The 6,136-nt window shown below is 33.9% G+C and overlaps 1 protein-coding gene across 1 annotated transcript in view; it reads right to left on the bottom strand.

Moving 5' to 3' along the window:
* Positions 1 to 4,783, bottom strand: part of LOC106460442 (probable nuclear hormone receptor HR38) — an 86,969-nt gene extending 82,186 nt beyond the window's left edge. The window contains exon 1 of the mRNA XM_022387166.1: positions 4,728 to 4,783. The gene's annotated coding sequence lies outside the window, so the exon portion shown is untranslated. The remainder of the gene's footprint in view (positions 1 to 4,727) is intronic.
* Positions 4,784 to 6,136: the final 1,353 nt, after the last annotated feature.

Raw genomic sequence — 6,136 nt, 5'->3', positions numbered from 1 at the left:
AAATTAACTAACGACCAGAGACGTAACAGTCCTATTATCTTATTTTACTAGAGTTAAATATATATTAATGAACTTTACACGAACTAGAAAGTATTTCATTAATTGGAGATGTCTCATGGAATTAGCGCAGTTTCCTAGATTTCCAATTTCCTTTCTGTCGGTATCTTATTTATAACGTAACAAAGACGTGTTAAAAATAATTCTATTCATTTTCCAGTATCCTTTGCCCACTTATTTATTTTAATACAAAAACGAATCTCAAATAGGGGTCATCCAACAGATTTAACAAATCTATCCTTATGATAAACTCCGCACGAATGAATTTCATTACGGCGCTGCCATCTTAGGCCTAAATTACTTCACGTTTACTAATGAAGCGTCAAGTTCCCACATCTCAATCGTCTCTTTATTCTTGTCGATAAGCTTGAGGGCTTATGTTATAACACTAAAATTCGGGGTACAATTGGCACATAGCTCATTGCGCTAAACACAAACAATTAAATCAAATAATTACACAAACTGTTAGCCCTCCAGTGGCTCAGCGATAAGTCTGAAGGGTTATAACGCTAAAAACCAGTTTTGATACCCGTGGTGGGCACATCACAGATAGCCAATCGTGTAGCTTTGCTTAACAACAAACAAACAAACACAAACTGTTTATTATTTATGGTTTGGTTTGTTTTGCATTTCGCGCAAAGCTACACGAGGGCTATCTGCGCTAGCCGTCCCTAATTTAGCAGTGTAAGACTAGAGGGAAGGCAGCTAGTCATCACCACCCACCGCCAATTCTTGGGCTACTCTTTTACCAACGAATAGTGTAATTGACCGTCACATAATAACGCCCCCACGGCGGAAAGGGCGAGCATGTTTGGTGTGACGGGGATTCGAACCCGCGACCCTCAGATTGCCATGCCGAGCCTTATTATTTATGATTACTGGAAATTGAATGTGTTTAAGATAAAAGAAAAAATGTTCAGAATCAAAGTCATCAAAATCTGTTCGTTTGCTTTTTAGCAATTGTTTCAGGTTAATCAAGTGTCTTGTAAAGACTGGATCGTAACTGAAAATATTACTCAAATCGTCGAAAACAATAGAACTACCAATTTGTTAGAAAAAATTGCCAAAATTATTGTGAGGATGTTTTGGCCAAAAAACTTTTATCCATAGAAGACAATGATTAACGTTATGGCCAAATGACCTTCATCCGGACCAATGAGGGTCGTTTGGCTGACATTTTTTCTCTTTGCAATTATATCAACCATGTTTGTATTTCCAGATGTTATCACGCTGTAAGTGTTTTTCTTTCTTTTTTTTTCTTCTCTCCTTTGTTACTTGTGATCCCAGTTTTGGTGTCTCCAACTTATCTTGTTGAAAAACAAACTGACGTCACAATACAGAACATCCCACCAACGTGGTGCAATATCCATCGCCAACAAGCGTAATTAAAGCTTACTAAAGCTTTTAAATCTCCAGAGGCGTCAGTTGGTAATCGGTACATTCTTTTATCACGTCTTTCCTCATGTTCTTTTATCGCCATTTTTTTTAGCCTTAGAGTAATTCCATATTAGCATATGCATGAAAATAAACAAAACAATTTTTATGAAAGACCATGGATAAAAATGGTTTATTATGAATAATATCTTGACAAAAATCGCAAGTCGTTAGGAAATAGGAAAGGATATAACGAGTTTGAATAGGAATGTCTTAATGAATATGAATATTTGCAGATTTTTAGCCCACAAAATAAAAAAAATAGATATTTCGCAAGTCATTACTTTGATTTCCAGAGGGCTCTTTGATTAAAGAAATAATCTTAGATCAACTTTAATTAGATCAACAGCCCACCTACTCACACCAAAAATTAAAAAGAAAAAAAAATATGTTCTTATGTTTTCGTAGGAATTTCATGGGCAATCATAAATCGATTACAGTCTTCGAAAATTCGTCATAAAAAGTTATTGAAATATGAGCAAAACGTTTTGAATTGATAATCATTTTTTGAAATAACAATAACATTTGAATCAGATATAAAGTCTGTTTCGAAAGAAATGTGTTTTTGTTTTTGGTTTTGTTTTTCCAACTCCAAAGTGTTTTATTTCTACAATATGAATGTATGTATATACAGGTCTGACGCCATTGGGGGGGGGGGGAGCTTGATCGTCCATTTTAGATCCTGTACCCCAATCAGGTTTTAGTTTCCAAACTGATATAAAAAAAAATCTATGAAAAATATAAATCAAAAACTAAAATAAAATAGAATTAAAGCCAAACTTAATAATAATAATTTACAATGATGTGCAATAGTAATAAATAAAAGTTAATAGATTTCGGTTAAAACTCCCCCTCGTATTGCACGTGGTGCCGCCGAGACTTTGTAGATATACACACACATATAAAGAGTGTAAACGTACAAAGAAGTTTTAATTGTATATCAAAATAAATTTTACACACAGCTAAATAAAAAATTTCGGGTAAAGAAAAAAGAAAACTACATTAATTCAACATGAAAGTGTGTGTAACGATAACAAAAAGTTCCTGCTTACTTACCTGACGGCCCCCCAGTGGTACAGCGGTATGTCTGCGGACTTACAACGCTAGAATCCGGGTTTCGATACCTGTGGTGGGCAGAGCACAGATAGCCCATTGCGTAGCTTTGTGCTTAATTACAAACAAACATACTTACCTGACGACACCTTTTATGGGCTGGTGGGCACTCAACTATCAATCTGCGGAGTGCAGTATTGAAGCCCGTTGCCTAAAATACTTACCATTTCAGCCATGAGTGGCGTTATAATGTGACGATCAATCTCACTGTTCGTTAGTTACAAATACTCGACAGTTGGTGGCGTGTTGTATTGTTATATTCCCTCTAGTATTTCACTGCTAAATTAGAGACGTCTAAAGCAGGTAGTCCTCGAGTAGCTTTGTGTGAAATTCAACAAACTTACCTGGCGGAGAAAACTTTAAAAAAAGTCCCTGTTTATTTCCTTGGCGAAGGAAAATAGAAATAATACTGTAAGATTTTGAATACTTTCCCGGTGAAGAAAAATAACACAATACACCTAGATTTTTTCTGCTTCCCTCATCCTCCCCCTCGCCGGTCGTTCAGCGGTACAAATGAGAGCTTATAATCTGCAGTGTACGTAGCACAGATAGCCCATTGTGTAGTTTTATGCTTATCAACAAACAAACAAAAACTTTCCTCGTGGTAAAAATGGAAACAAAACAACAAGTTCCAGTATATTTCTCTCATAGGAAATAAAAAATAGAAACAATATAGTAAACTCTTGCTAAATTCACTATGTGACGGACTTACTATCCCGTATCTATTCTAATATCCAATATTTGTTTAAGTTAAATTTATATTTAAAAAAATGTACATAACTTATACTGTTCAATCTGTATTGTGAAATTCCCGCCTATTCACTTAAATTGTTGAAAATTTTGGACTGTAAGAATCAACAATATATGTGTGTAGGTAAACACTGGTGTATCGTTTATATTGTTGCGTAAGCTGAAATTTCTAGAAGCTCTCCTCACGCCTATAAATATAACCAACGTGACGCGCCAAAAGACAGTATCTATTATTGGGTTGCTGTACTTGGTGTGCTATAAACCTCGGAAGCTATAACTGTGATTAACGCTTATTAATCTGGAACTTCGGATATTTGACCAGGAACGTTTATAAATTTCGAACATTACAAACCATTTAGCTTCAGTGGATTCACATCGGACATTAATATATGTATGAAAACATTACCTAACTTCATCGGTGGAAAAACTCGACGCGTGATCAGTGGAGAAAGAAGAATATAGAGCTAGCTAACTCCCTGTGAAGTGAATTGTACCTACGTCAACTCGAAATTAATTCGCTTATCGTGAACCCTCGATAAGACATCAAGGAAGTTTCAGACCAGAAAGAAGTCTCAATATTGTTTGTAAGTTTGTAAATCGTTTGTACATATATCATTATTTGTAATAACTGTTATTATAAGTTGTATTATTGTTTGTAGATTAAAATATATTTGTATTAAAAAAGAAACTGTGTGTATCAATCTTGTTGGCAAATATCATAAATTGGATACATATCGGTATTTATCCAAATTCTAAATCTAAATTACACTTTAACTCAGTTTTAGGCTATTTGAAAATGTAATATGTAACAGTTAAAACCTTTGGTATTAAGTTGGCGACCTTGATTGGACGTAGTGTAAATAAAGGATTGATTTGGTCTAACACTTACGAAATCTAGAAATCGAATATTGTACTTTTAATAGTAAGTCGTAACTCCACAGTTTCAATGTTAAATTACAATGTCAATTTAGGGTATGAATTACAATGTTTTTCTTAGTTTTTAATTCGAATTTAAATTTACTTTCCACACCCAGTCTATTCATTTCCTCTTTCACTTCACAGGTATAATACAATGTCTCACGATGAAAGGTGTTTCGTGATAATTTCAGTAGTTTCAGGTACCTGCTAAGATATTTATGATTTTGTCCATTACAGTTAAAATACGAAGTTACGGAACTCAACAAGACAAATAAGCAATCTGAACACAAATTTCCCTGACTGGTACTTCAAACTTCGAATTAAAAAAATGGAAAATCACTCCCTTACTACTAACTTTTGAGACTGAAAATATTCTACTTAAAAGCAAGAGTATGTCTTAAGGTGCAAAACTAAAGAATTTGTTGTTTATAAATAAAGAACAGCCAAAAACTTACGCGAGCTGCCCAGTTGAATTCTTACAATCCTCTTCTCGCCAAGAGCGCATCCAGAAGTTAACGTTCAAGTGGACTTCATACCAGGGCTTTTACTATGTTTTTAACAATTCTTTTTATATCAAATATATGTATAAAATGTGGGAACTGAACTTTAAGCAAGGCGATAAAAGTTATCAGTTGAAATAATAAAAACATGTTTACATTTTACCTTAAAGTGTGCTATTTAGTTCCTTATCAGTCTTAGCTATGGACTTTATAATTCTGTTTAGAACCAAGAACTCTTCTCTTGCTGTTCTGCTGTAAATCACGATCTTTAACTGACTGCAGATCTGTTTTGTACAGAAATAAACATTTACGGCAGGTAAAGCAACTTTACAATTTAATTGCACAAAAATACACCCATATCAGGCTGACAACGTATGATAAAAACAATAATCTAATATTCATATGGAGAATAATACCCAATTGGTCGTAACGTTACATTCTAATTCAATAACTAAACTAGGATAATTTTTTATAACAAACTGAGAATTGGTAGATGTTATGTTAGCAAGATCATAGAAAACATACACTACAAACAAGCTAATAACTGGATCGTTTCAGTTTTATTAGAATGTATCGTGAATTAAGTAAATAATTTCTAATTCATAGTGTGAACTTAAAGAGCGCTACTAAAGGTAAAATGTTATTCATTTCTTGGGTTGTACTAAGGAACACGTTTTGATTCCGTAGCGCTAATAAGAGTATTGTTTAGTTCATTTCTTGGGTTGTACTAAGGAACACGTTTTGATTCCGTAGCGCTAATAAAGGTATTGTTTAGTTCATTGGTTCTACTAAGGAACACAGTGTTGATTCCGTAGCGCTAGTAAAGGTATTGTTTAGTTCATTGCTTCTACTAAAAACACAGTGTTGATATAAAGGTAGTATTTAATTCATTGGATTTAATAACGAACACGGTGTTGATTCCCCACTTTATCTATCGAAAGCTTGGTGTTTGAATAGAATCTCAGCTTTCATCATTATACCTTTCTTTTAGTTAACTTTAGAATATTACTTTTATGACTATTTTACAATAAAGTAACATTTTACCATTGGAAATTCTGTTTCTACTTGTTTTGGCAGTGATGAAGCCAGTAATGTAGGGATTGTATTCTCCATGTAAAGCCGAGGCAGCTTAGTTTGCTATGTGATCATTAGCCGATCAAGTGATGTGTCCACTTCCATCCCTGCCTTGTTTGGTTCCTTCTTTCAAGTTCAGTAACCAGCCCTACATACATTTTATATTTAGCGATAATGTTTTCTCCTTATACTTGTTTGTTTACATTTTTATAAGATGGCTTACGTGGGTTACTAGGTTATAGAGTGTGTTTTAAAGCTTTATAAATTTTGCATAAAATAATATTAAAATA

The sequence above is a fragment of the Limulus polyphemus genome, unplaced genomic scaffold, assembly GCF_000517525.1.
Source record: "Limulus polyphemus unplaced genomic scaffold, Limulus_polyphemus-2.1.2 Scaffold770, whole genome shotgun sequence".
Lineage (NCBI taxonomy): Eukaryota > Metazoa > Arthropoda > Merostomata > Xiphosura > Limulidae > Limulus > Limulus polyphemus.
This window is presented reverse-complemented; position numbering and strand designations above follow the sequence as displayed.